Source organism: Rattus norvegicus, chromosome 7, assembly GCF_036323735.1.
Source record: "Rattus norvegicus strain BN/NHsdMcwi chromosome 7, GRCr8, whole genome shotgun sequence".
Lineage (NCBI taxonomy): Eukaryota > Metazoa > Chordata > Mammalia > Rodentia > Muridae > Rattus > Rattus norvegicus.
Genome location: NC_086025.1, coordinates 112509674 through 112521895, shown reverse-complemented (window position 1 = coordinate 112521895; position 12222 = coordinate 112509674). Strand labels below are relative to the sequence as shown.

Genomic DNA, 12222 nt, shown 5'->3' with positions numbered 1-12222 from the left:
GCCTAGCAAGCGCAAGGCCCTGGGTTCGGTCCCCAGCTCCGAAAAAAAAGAAAAAAAAAATTACCATTCTCCCCCCAACTCCTTAAGCCTTAGACTCCTTAAGGCAGGTGTGAGTGTGTGTGTAGTTTGTTTGGTTTGTTTAAGCAAGAAAATAATTAGGGTTTAATAAAGACTTTTTTTAAAAGATTTATTCATTTATTGTATATAAGTACACTGTAGCTGTCTTCAGACACACTAGAAGAGGGCACTGGATCCCATTACAGATGGTTGTGAGCCACCGTGTGGTTGCTGGGATTTGAACTCAGGACCTCTGGAAGAGCAGTCTGTGCTCTTAACCACTGAGCCATCTCTCCAGCCTCCTTGGCTTAAATTTTTTTTTTCTTTTTTTCGGAGCTGGGGATCGAACCCAGGGCCTTGTGCTTGTTAGGCAAGCGCTCTACCACTGAGCTAAATCCCCAACCCCTTAAATTTTTTAAAACATTTTTTTCCTTCCAATTTCACAACTCTTTTCAAAAAAAGGTCATTAAACATTTAGAGAAACACTGTCAATATTTGAGAAACTGTATGAAACCCCTGGCATAGATGCACTGTGAGAAATTAGGTTAAGTTTAATTTCCTAATGCCCCAATTAACCGTTAAATCTATTCTCATGTGAGCACTCACTGATAACCATGGCTATTGCTGTGTCCTGCATACAGAATGCCAGCAATAACTTTTTTTTAAAAAAATTACCTATTTATTATATATAAGTACACTGTCCCTGTCTTCAGACACCAGAAGAGGGCATCAGATCTCATTACAGATGGTTGTGAGGCACCATGTGGTTGCTGGGAGTTGAACTCAGGACCTCTGGAAGAGCAGTCTGTGCTCTTAACCATTGAGCCATCTCTCCAGCCCACCAGCTATAACTTAAATCCCTACTGAAGCCCATTGCATGCACATGTTCCCAGGTGGGCTTCCTTCAGCAGGATTCCAGATGCTACTAGACACAAGGGGAACTAACTATAGCATAAGAGAAAGCTGAGTGGAAACTGCTTCCTTGAACAATTGCAGCAAAATTATATTTGTGCAAATTTTATAAAAACATGTAACTATCTGAGCACCTTACCATCCCCTCAGTACACCCAGAAGTAGTCCCCGAGGGACTCTAAAGTTAGTCATCTAATCTTCGGATGGACAGATGGCTCAGTGTCTGAGCAATGGCTGCTCTTCCAGAGGTCCTGAGTTCAACTCCCAGCAACCACATCGCGGCTCACAACCATCTGTAATGGGATCCGATGCCCTCTTCTGGTGTCTGAAGACAGCTGCAGTGTACTCACATACATAAAAAACAAACAAACAAACAAACAAAACAAAAAAAACCTTAAAAGAAAAAGTCATTAGTCCCATGACCATAGTCACCTCTGGTCATACTTTAAGAAGGCAAAGGTAGCCCTTCCTTAGGGGACCCTTACCCATTTTTACTATGACTACGTGAGATGCTCATTGCTCTGTTCTCAGGTGCGTCTTAAATTGTTCTGAACGCTTCTATTCCCTTTAATGCTAGTCCCTCACCTATGGTAAAACATCTTGGGGGGATGGGTGTGGTAGTAAACACCTTTGACCCTAGCACTCAGGAGGCAAAGGCAGGGGGATTTCTATGAGTTTGAGGTCAGCCTAGTTTACATAATAAACACCCAGACACCCAGAACTACATAATAGAGAGACTGTCTCAAAAATAAATGAGTGAGGAGGCGGTGGCACAGGCCTTTAATCCTAGTAAGCAGGAAGCAAAGGCTCAGGTGGATCTCTGAGCTCCAGGCCAGTCTGGTCTACAGATAGCCAGAGCTACACAGAAAAACTGTCTTAAAAAAGCAGCTGTAATTCCAGAGGATTGATGCCCTGTGTCATTACTCATTCACTCACACAAAGGAATAATTATCTTAAAAGTAAAGTCTTGGGCTGGAGAGATGGCTCAGCAGTTAAGAGCACCAACTGCTCTTCCAGAGGTCCTGAGTTCAATTCCCAGCAACCACGTGGTGGCTCACAGCCATCTGTAATGGGATCCGATGCCCTTTTCTAGTGTGTCTGAAGACAGTAACAGCATACTTATATACATAAAATAAATAATTAAAAAACATTTTAAGCCAAACATGGCAACACATTTCTGTCCTCCCAGCTCTTCAGAAGTTGGGGCAGGAAAATCACAAGTTGAAGATTGAAAAAAAAATTTTTCCATCTAACATAGATTCCAGAGGAAACAATTATTTGACCATTTTCAGTTGTGACAAATGTTAAAGTTGGGCCTGGGGTTTCAAGCCTGTAAATCCTAGCTACTCAAGTGGCTGGGGCAAGTTCAAGGCCTCAATGGGATATAAACTGAGTTTAAGGGGTTGGGGATTTAGCTCAGTGGTAGAGCACTTGCCTAGCAAGCTCAAGGCCCTGGGTTCGGTCCCCAGCTCCGAGAAAAAAAAAAACAAAAAACAAAAAACTGAGTTTAAGGCCAGCCTGGTCAGCATAGTGAAACCTTATCTCAAAAAGTAAAAAACAATCTGGGAAAACAGCCCAGGTCTGGAACACTGTGGGTGATGCTATGCTCCAACCCCAGTGGTGAAGGGGGGGAGGGGAGAAAGAAAGGACACAAAATAGTTCCAGATCCAGAAACACCCAGCATATTCGATCATCAATCAGGAAAAGAAAAGTATGTGTTTCAGAACATCAAGATGAATATTTGCTGCCTGGGTTTTGAGAACTTTATATTGCCTTTTTTTTTTTTTTTTTTTTTTTTTTTTTGGTTCTTTTTTTCGAAGCTGGGGACCGAACCCAGGGCATTGCGCTTCCTAGGCAAGCGCTCTACCACTGAGCTAAATCCCCAACCCCCCCCTTTTTTTTTTTTTTTAAGATTTATTTGTTTGGTATACAGTGTTCTCTCTGCAAGCATGCCTGCATACCAGAAGAGGGCACCAGATCCTATTACAGATGGTTTTGAGCAGGGGTTGGGGATTTAGCTCAGTGGTAGAGCGAGGCCCTGGGTTCGGTCCCCAGCTCCGGAAAAAAAAAAGAAAAACAAAAACAAAAACAAAAACAAGGGGGCTGGGGATTTAGCTCAGTGGTAGAGCGCTTACCTAGGAAGCGCAAGGCACGGGGTTCGGTCCCCAGTTCCGAAAAAAAGAACCAAAAAACAAACAAACAAACAAACAAAAACCAACCAAAAAAAAAAAAAAAACCAGATGGTTGTGAGCCACCATGTGATTGCTCGAATTTGAACTCAGGACCTCTGCTAGAGCAGCCAGTGCTCTAACTGCTAAGCCATCTCTCCAGCCCCCAGCTTATTTTTTATTCTTCATGTTAACTTCCATATCACAAACTTGGATCCCCTAATTATAACTATCGTGCACTCGGGCTGCCACTGGAGGCCAGGTCTACTTTGATATGTAAAATATGCCCACTCACTAGAAAAAAAACCCAGGCTTCAGGCAGCTAGTCAGAAACAGCCCTGCCATCAGAAGCTGCCCAGCCACCTGGCCTGAGGCAGGGACAGTTTCTAGATTTCCTCAGCAAGTTTTCCGATCTGTTTCTAGCCCCCACACCCCACTAGTGGAATGTCCCTAGAGATGGCGCAAGATATAGGTCACCTACCCCGGAATCCCCTAGCATGCTTTAAATCAGGCCTGCGAGCTCACTTGGTTGTCTCTCTATTCTACTAATGGGAGATCCCAGCATGCTGGACTTCTGCAGAATAAAATACTCTGCATTTATATAATATTTGAGTCCTGGGTATCATTCTTTGGCAAATCGTGGACCGTTACACTAGAACACACAATTTAAAAGGAGATGTATTTAATTCTTTTTTTTTTTTTTTTTTTGGAGCTGGGGACCGAACCCAGGGCCTTGCGCTTGCTAGTCAAGTGCTCTACCACTGAGCTAAATCCCCAACCCCAATGTATTTAATTCTTAATTAAGAATGTGTGTGTGCATGCATGTTCATCCACACCACATTATATGCATGCTTATGGAAGCCAGCGGAGGCTGTCAGAGAGTGAGCTGAGTTACAGGCCGTGGTGAGTTACCCCAGGTGCTAGGCGCTGAACTCAGGCCCACTGCTGTAAATTATTTCTCCATCAGTGACATGAGCCAATTCAAGACAGATTAGATTATATTAAATGCAAGTTTATTGAGAAGCTGCTCTTGGACAAGTTCACTGGCCCCAAGGACAGAGGCCAGGGGTAGTTATGGTGGGGGGAGAGAAAGAGGGATGAATATGCAGAGAGAGGAGGGAGGGGGAAGAGAAAGAGGGAGAAAGAGAAGACCAAAATGTCTGGATTATATAGGGAAGAGCCTCTGGGGTAAGGGAAGTTCAGGGCTAAGGACAGGGTATTCTAGGTAGGGACTGGGGGACACTGAAGGCCAGGTCTACTTTGATATGTAAAATATTCACCTCAGGTTTTGGAGAGATGGCTCAGAGGTTAAGAGCACTGACTGCAGGGTTGGGGATTTAGCTTAGTGGTAGAGCGCTTGCCTAGCAAGTGCAAGGCCCTGGGTTCGGTCCCCACCTCCAGAAAAAAAAAAAAAAAAGCTGACTGCTCTTCCAGAGATCCTGAGTTCAATTCCCAGCAACCACATGGTGGCTCACAACCATCTGTAATGTGATCCGATGCCCTCTTCTGGTGTGCATGAAGACAGCGACATTGTACTCATGTACATTAAATAAATAAATCTTAAAAAAAAAAATATGCACCTCAGTCCCAGGGTCCTAAAACCAAACACCACAAGAATAGCAAGTACTCTTAATGTTATGATTTATTTTTTTAAACATTTATTTATTATGTATATGTCATACAGCTTTCTACCTGCATGTATGCCTGCAGGCCAGAAGAGGGCACCAGACCTGATTATAGATGGTTAAAAGCCACCTTGTGGTTGCTGGGAATTGAACTCAGGACCTCTGGAAGAGCAGACAGTGCTCTTAATCTCTGAGCCATCTCTCCAGCCCCCGATGTTATGTTTTATAATGTGGTATAATTACGGCATAATGCGGCAACAGTAGGAATACCTTGGTGGGCCTATTCCTTGAGGAATCACACCATAGAACAGGCCTATTTACTATGGGGGGGGGGGAGACAGGAGCAGCGACCTGGAAAGGAGTAGAGGCAGAGATAGGGGGAGAAGGACAGAAAAAGAGAGGGAGAGAAGAGAAGAGAGAAAGACAGGCTATCCAGAACACATGGACTCAGAGAAGGAGAGTGAAGGAGGGGAGAGAGTGGGGGGGAGTAAGCAGGCCTCTTATAAGTTGCCACACGTAGCTAGCACCTGGCAGCAGATGATGATGTCAGCTGTTGCTAGGTCACTGTCCCTAGGTTCCTGGGAGAAGCCTTGTGGAATTGTCTGCAAGCCACTGCTTAGCCACTGAGCCATCTCTCTAGCTCCCAAGAACTTGAGAAGTACAGAACCGAAGAGAATCATTCAAGCCCTGAAAGGTCCTCCCTCGTTGGCTACTCTTCCTCATTTCCCTTTGCTTCTTTGGCTTGTTTCTTTTCTCTCCAGTCACAGATTCCATGGCTTAATCCCTAACTCCCTCTTCTGAATACCTGCCTATCTTAACTCCCTGGTAGCTTATCCAGTCCAGTAGGTGTAAGGCCCGACCACCCACATGCTGTAAACCTTCAATTTCTGTCTTCATCCCAGACTGCACTACTGAAGCTGGAACATGGGTGTCTAAAAGACACCTCAAAATTAGCACAGGGCTAGGGCTGTAGCTCAGCAGCAAGGGCTTCATGGCAGGTGTAAGGCTGTGGGTTCGGTCTTAGCATCAATCAAAATGATTCACGCCTTTTATCCTAGGAGCACCAGAGGCAGAGAAGGTGGCTGTCTGAGTTCAGGTCAGCCTGGTCTACAGAGCGAGCTCCAGAACAGCTGGGACTCAACAACAACAACAACAGCAACAACAATTCCAAACTGACCTCTGCCTTTCAGATTCAACCCTGTTTCAACTGCAGTTCCCCCTTTTCAATTAAGGACAACTTTAGTTTTTTGATTGCTTCCAGGGGTCTCTGCAAATGCTATGCCAGCAGGAAAGTGGAAGGGAGAGTCAAGAAAGGAAACGAGGTTCAACAAAACTGAGCTCCTTCAAGCTTCCACAGTCAGACACTGGCGAGTTTATTATAGACATTTAAGTACAATATAATTTCGGAAAAGAACTTTCCTATTAACAGTTATCTCAGTCCCCCTCAGACAATAAAGTTTAGCAGGATCAGATCAGAATTCTTTGGTAAAGAACATGTGACCTCTATCATGAGGATGGGCTCTATAGTTTAAAAGCCTAGGATCTAGTGTGGCCTCTGACCAAGGCAGTATTGAGGTCCCCACGCTATAAGGTGCATTAAAATCTCCCCTAAGGATGGGCTCTAGTGACGGAGAAACAAAGCCAAAGGTCTAGGGAGGGAGAGTCTGGGGGATTCTGGGCAAGCCTGGCCTTACAGAGAGCAAAGGTCATCAGGTTATTAACCATATTCACTCCCAGGCTTCTGTGAGGAAAACAGGTATGCACACCCCATGGGGAGAGAAGCCTGTGTGTTCGACACACCTGGCTTTTTGTTTTGTTTTTAAAGATTTATTTATTTATATCATATAAGTACACTGTCGCTGTCTTCAGACACACCAGAAGAGGGCATCAGATCTCATTACAGATGGTTGTGAGCCACCATGTGGTTGCTGGGATTTGAACTCAGGACCTCTGGAAGAGCAGTCAGCGCTCCTCACCTCTGAGCCATCTCTCCAGCCCCCGACACTCCTGGTTTCAACTGTGCTCATCTGAGAGCTCGAGGACACTGTGCCCTCTACAGTCACTCATCTCAAAAACTCTGTGGCCATCTTTCCCTTCTCTCCTTCTCTCATACGGGCCACATTCAGTGCACCTGAAAATCTTGCAGGCTCTACTTCCAAAAACAGTATATAAGCTGGGATCTGGCTACCTTGTCTGCATCATTCTTGCCCCGGCCCCCATCTGTACTATAATAGTTACTTCCTCTCTCTTGCTTCCATTTAAACTTGTATTTGTACAGTTGCACTGAGTGGAGACTAGGCTGGTGACTGGACAGCACATTAACTCAGCTTAGAAAGGCAATGTTGGGTTGGTGAGCAGATGAAAGCCCCTACAGACCATGCAATCTTTCATCACAGGGCGTTTGAGTTTGCAAGGCTCTTTTGCAAATGGAAGAGCAGGACTTCAAAGGTAAAAGAGCAGAGCAGCCCTGAGCTCCTGCAGTAGAGGATCTAGTCGCTAAGATGCTGCCTTTTTCTCTTGATCTGTTGCCTGGGGTTTGAGGTAGGAAATTCTCTGCTTTGGTTATTAGTCACATCCCAGCCTGTCATGGTTTTTCACATGGATGTATTTAAGCTTCCCGTAGGCAAACTTTGGCTACTTTATGGGTTACCTTTTTCTATCAACCTTATCCCTTCCAACTTCCCAACATTAGATAGGAGAGAGAGAGAGAAGTTTAACGTGAAAGGGCGAGTCAATATTGCTAGGCTACTTCCTGCTGATTTGGGGTGTCGAGCGAGGCCAGTTTGTTCTGCATTATCAGGAGATCTCCAACAAGCAGACAGCAACCAGCTAACAGCAGCAACAGCAGAAACCATGTGCAGCTGGCAAAGTCACAACCCTGCCAGAGCACGAGGCAAATCTTAGTCAGCTGCTGTGGACAATCTGAAACAGCCCCATATCCCACGTCTGGGATTAAACAAAAACTTATTCATATAACTGGGTTTTTAAAGAAACAAAAATACTCATTACAGCTCCCTTTTCCACAGTCATGAGGTTTGTAGTTCCCCTGTCCTATTGTTTGACTGCCCCAATCACAATCCCAGAAGCCCTGCCTACCCCAGCCTACACTTTACCAATCAGAGCTAGAAGTGGTGTTGTGGATGCTCTGGGATAAGTTTCATCAAGCAAAACCTAAACTGAGGCCACCGAAGGGGCAGGACGTCTTTCTTATTGCATCTTAAATTGTGTCTTTTTCTCTCACCGTAGGCTTAAAGATTATATTATTCATAGCCACAAATAAATAATCTACTTCCTTGTCTGGGTGCTTTTGTTTTACTTCACTCGAAGTTTATAAATTTATCTACTTTATTTTATCTCTGTGGGGGTTTTGCCTGTGTGTGTTTTGTGCACCACATGCATTCAGTGCCCTTGGAGGTCAGAAGAGGGCATCAGATCCTCTGAGACTGGTAGAATAGCAGGCGTTCTTAACTTCTAAGCCATCTCTCCAGCCCAGAGATATGGTTTTTCCTTCCTTCCTTCCTTCCTTCCTTCCTTCCTTCCTTCCCTCCTTCCTTCTTTTTAAAGATTTATTTATTTATTTATTTTCTTTTTCGGAGCTGGGGACCGAACCCAGGGCCTTGCACTTGCTAGGCAAGCGCTCTACCGCTGAGCTAAATCCCCAACCCAAGATTTATTTATTTTATGTATGTGAGTACACTATTGTTCTCTTCAGACACACCAGAGAAGGGCATTACAGATGGTTGTGAGCTACCATGTGGTTGCTGGGATTTGAACTCAGGACCTTTGGAAGAGCACTCAGTGCTCTTAACCACTGAGCCATCTCTCCAGCCCCTGCCTTTTCTTTTTAATATGTATTTATTTAGTGGGCACAGGTGTTTTGCCTGAGTGTATGTTTATGCACCACAAGCATGCCTCTTAAACCAGAAAAGAGCGTTAGATCCTCTGGGACTGGAGTTACAGACTGTTGTGAGCTGCCTCGTGGGTTCTAGGACTCATACCTAGGTCCTCTGGACCTAGTTCTTAACTGCTGAGTCATCTCTCAAACCACAAGTCTTGCTTTAAAAAAAAAAAAAAAGATTTAGGTTTAGGGACACAACTTAGCTAGTTCCCACTGCCCCGCTCAGCCTTCCCTTTTTAATTCCTCTCTATTCCTTTGTGCCAATTTCAGACACCCAAGAACATTTTCTACCAAGGACTTGCCAGTAGCCACACTGGGCAGGGACTCAGGAAAAAGATTCTCATTACCCTTCCTGTTTTGGAACAGTTGTAAGGGGAACGGTATCCTCGAACTCTGGAGCCAAGGAATACTACAAAGTCATACCGCACTACAAACCTCACACGAGAGATTTATTAGAAGTAAAACCCCAGCAGGGTGGTTGCCTCTGCTCAGGCAAGCAGCAGCAGAGAACTGAGCAGAAGACAGGGTTTATATAAGGTTGATGGGGAAAATTGAGCCTTCCCCCCCATCATAACAGCTATCCAGGGTGGGGATTGGTGGGATTTCAAGTCTAGAGCTTGAAGTCAGCCCACAGATTGGTCCTGAGCATAGGCTTTTGGCCCTGCAGGGTTGAGGCTGGATCCAGCCATTAGAGTAGTTAAAGGGTTCTGCAGGTAGGACTTGGGACTTGGCAGCTGGAAGTTGTGTGGCCCCCATAGACCAATGTATTGGAATGCTTGACCCATAGGAAGTGGCACTATTAGGAGGCATGGCCTTGTTGGAGTGGGTGTGTCACTGTGGGGTGGGCTTTGAGGTCTCCTATGCTCATGCTCCGCCCAGTGTGTCACACAGTCTCCTCCTCACTGCCTGAAGATCTTAGATGGAGAACTCTCAGGTTCTTCTCCAGTAACATGCTTGCACACCATGATGCAAACCTCTGGACCTCTGAAACTGTAAGCCGGGACCAATTAAATATTTTCTTGTGTAAGAGTTGCCTTGGTCATAGTGTCTCTTCATAGCAATAAAACTCTGAGAGCGAGGGCCTCAGGGGAGGAACCTGCTTATGTGCCTCTAAGGGCTTACATGGGTCCCTTGTTGAGATGTTTATACCTATTCTTAGCCCTGTAGCAGCCTGCTGGGAGGAGCCTCTGCTCGCACCCCAGACCTATTCATTAGGGACTCTGTGTGTCCCAGTAGCCTTTCATCTCCCTCCAGACTTACACTTTGTCCTTCTTCAGCGTCCTTGCAGATGCCCTTCCTCTCGCCACACTTGCATTGTCTGGGAATTCCTACTTTCAGGATGACCTAGTGTAAAGGTTCCCGCTTGGATGGGAACAGCATCCTGGCAATCAGGAGCCAAAGAATACGACAAAATCAAACTGCACAACACACCTCACACAAGAGACTCAATGGGAGGTGTGTTAGTTAGGGTTTTATTGCTGTGAAGAGACACCAGGACCATGGCAACTCTTAGAAAGAAAGCACTTAATTAGAAGTGGCTTACAGTTTCAGAGGTGTATCAATTATCATCATGGCAGGAAGTATGGCAGCATGCAGGCATAGTTCTACATCTTTTTTTAAAAAAAAAATATTTATTTTTTAGATGTACATGAGTACACTGTTGCAGTCTTCAGATTCACCAGAAGAGGGCATCAGATCCCATTACAGGTAGTGGGGAGTTACCATGTGGTTGCTGGGAATTGAACTCAGGACTTCTGGAAGAGTTTGTAACTGCTGAGCCATCTCTCCAGCCCCATAGTTCTATATCTTGATCACCAGGCAGCAGAAGGAGACTGGGTTCCATACTAGCATAGTTTCAGCATAAGAGACCTCAAAGCCCACCCCATAGTGACATACTTCCTCCAATGACGCCACACCCCCTAAAAGTGCCACTACCTATGGGCCAAGAATTAAAACAGGAGAGTCCATGGAGGCCATTCCTATTCAAATTAGCAGAGGAGGGAAAAGCCTAGTAGAGTGGCTACCTGTGCTCTGGAGGGAATCAGAAGAGACCCAGGCAGAGTGAAGGGTGTCTATTTGGTTTCTTAGGGGCAGGGATGGAACTTTCCAGTGTGGCCCAGGATTGGGGCAAACTTGGACTGATGGGATTTTGCTTTTCTATAGAGCGAGCGTGGCCACTCTCTTGCCTTGGGGAGCCTGGGAAGGCCATTACAGCCTTTAGAAAACAGCCTACACTGCCATTAGGGAAGTCTAGGGGCAGGCCTCAGCCACTGGAGCACACCAGTCAGAAGGCAGGCCAGCAGAAGCCCAGCCACTCACATGCCTTAAGGGTTTATGAAGTTTACAAGTACAGGAAGTGAAGGTCTGCCCACTGCAGGAAAGCAGCTTGAGTTGACATGAAGAAGAGCCAACTTCTAGCTCTTTCCATAGCTCCTCTCCTCTCGGCCTTTTTCTCTAGCCAGCTCCTTTCCTTTCTACCACACACTGACATGCAGAATTTAGGACCCCATAGCCACCATACTTGCCTAGGCTCCAGAGGGGGCAACCATAATCAAAGAACAAAGCACCCCTCTGCAGAAGACAAAGACAAGACAAACACCAAGTAACACCTCAAAGTACACTTCCAGAAGCTTAGACCTCAGTGTAAAACCACGAAATATGAACAGGCGAGACAAGGTGCCTCCAACAGAACCCAGTAACCCCACAGCAACAGGCCCCGAAAAAAATGCAATAGAGGCTGGTCAGTGGTGGCACATGCTCTTAATCCCAGCACTCAGGAGGGAGAGGGAGGCAGATCTCTGAGGTTGAGGCCAGCCTGGTCTACAGAGTGAGTTCCAGGATTGTCAAAGCTATATAGAGAAACCCTGTCTAGAAAAGCAAAAACAGAAAGAAACAGAGGTGGTGGATGGCTCAAAGAAAACGGTGTTCTCCAAATCCAGCAGGACCAATACACAAATGAACTCACAGAGGCTGTGGGCCAGACGGGGGTCATCCCAGTGACCAGAGGTGGAAGTGGGCACGGGCTCCACCCATCAATTCCTAATCAATACTAAGTTGCAAAGACACAGTTTTCTTGAGTGACGTCTCAGGGGTACATAAACTATATTTCTGTGTGGGCCCCCTACGCTGGAGTGATTGACCAACAGAAAATAAATTGAACCTGTTTTTACAAACTTTTGTTTTCTATTACATTGTTTGGGCATTTTTGTATCATTGGTCCTTTACTATTTTTGTGCAGTTGTTGTTGTTGTTGTTGTGTGTGTATTTTGCTGTTATTTTGTTTTTGATAAGAGAAAGAAAGGGCATGAAAGTGGGTGAGTAAGGAGGTGTAGAGGGTTTGGAAGGAGTTGGGAGAAGAGAAAAGCATGATCAAAATCTATTTTTTTTTTCTTTTCTTTTTTTCAGAGTTGGGGACCGAACCCAGGGCCTTGCACCTGCTAGGCAAGCGCTCTACCACTGAGCTAAATCCCCAACCCCAAAATATATTGTATGCAAAGTTTTTCAATTAAAAATAATTTTGGGGGGGCTGGGGATTTAGCTCAGTGGTAGAGCGCTTACCTAG

At 45.4% G+C, this 12222-nt stretch overlaps 1 non-coding gene across 1 annotated transcript; it reads right to left on the bottom strand.

Moving 5' to 3' along the window:
- Nucleotides 1-385: 385 nt before the first annotated feature.
- On the bottom strand, nt 386-460 carry Trnav-aac17 (transfer RNA valine (anticodon AAC) 17). The gene has a single exon. It is a non-coding gene; the product is annotated as a tRNA-Val (tRNA).
- Nucleotides 461-12222: the final 11762 nt, after the last annotated feature.